The sequence below is a fragment of the Sitophilus oryzae genome, unplaced genomic scaffold (assembly GCF_002938485.1).
Source record: "Sitophilus oryzae breed Bouriz unplaced genomic scaffold, Soryzae_2.0 scaffold_815_pilon_pilon, whole genome shotgun sequence".
Taxonomy (NCBI): Eukaryota; Metazoa; Arthropoda; class Insecta; order Coleoptera; family Curculionidae; genus Sitophilus; species Sitophilus oryzae.
This window is the reverse complement of record NW_022147434.1, coordinates 955,339-956,249: the sequence shown is the minus strand read 5'-3', so window position 1 is coordinate 956,249 and position 911 is coordinate 955,339.

The window sequence follows — 911 nt, the reverse complement described above, 5'->3', positions numbered from 1 at the left end:
GTAATACGATAAATCGTATAATGTGTGGCCCATTTTAAGAATCAAATGGTACCACCATGTCTCAAACGTATCGGTCTTTGAAAAAGCTAGCTGCGAGAGCGCTGAAGTCATGATTACTAAATCCCGCTTAAGATGGGCTGGTCATATATGCAAGATGCAAGAAAACCGCCTACCGAAATCTCTTCTTTACGGTGAGCTTGCAGACGGTAAGAGGAAACCGGGTGGACAACTCAGAAGGTACAATGATATTTTCCACGAAAATCAGTGGGAGGAAGCAGCGCATAATAAAACCCAATGGGGAAGAATTTTAAATTCTGCTAAAAAATGGAGAAGAAAAGTAAAAAGGCAACAAAGTAATCAGATTTTTGAATGTCCAGAGTGCGGAAGAGAGATAACAACGCGTATCGGGCTCAGAAAAGCCCATGAAAGAAAATGCCTTGCGTAACCATCAGCGAGTAATGGCAGTAAGTAAGTAACATCATGCATAGAATAAAAAGAGCTTTAATTTGACATATAAATGATCAAAATAAATTTATGAACGTAATGTCATTTCCAAAATCATTTTTATTATTATCGTTATTATTATTATAAATTAAACATAGTTGCGTCAACTTTTTGATTGGCACCCTGTTAAAACTGTATTCTCCTATTCATAAATTTACATAAAAATTAGGTTTTGATTAAAAATGTAATGAGAGTAATAATCCTGCAATCGGATCCTGTACTATTAGTAAGACCATAGATTTGCAATAAATTTGTAAGAAAAAACAGTTACAGCACCTATTTGATCCATCCCATTTACCAACTTACTTGATCAGTCCTTGTAAAAGATTCTATCAATGAACTTAATAAGTTGTATATCTAGTTTAGATAATAAGAATGAGTAAAATTCAAGTTTTTATCAAAATCAG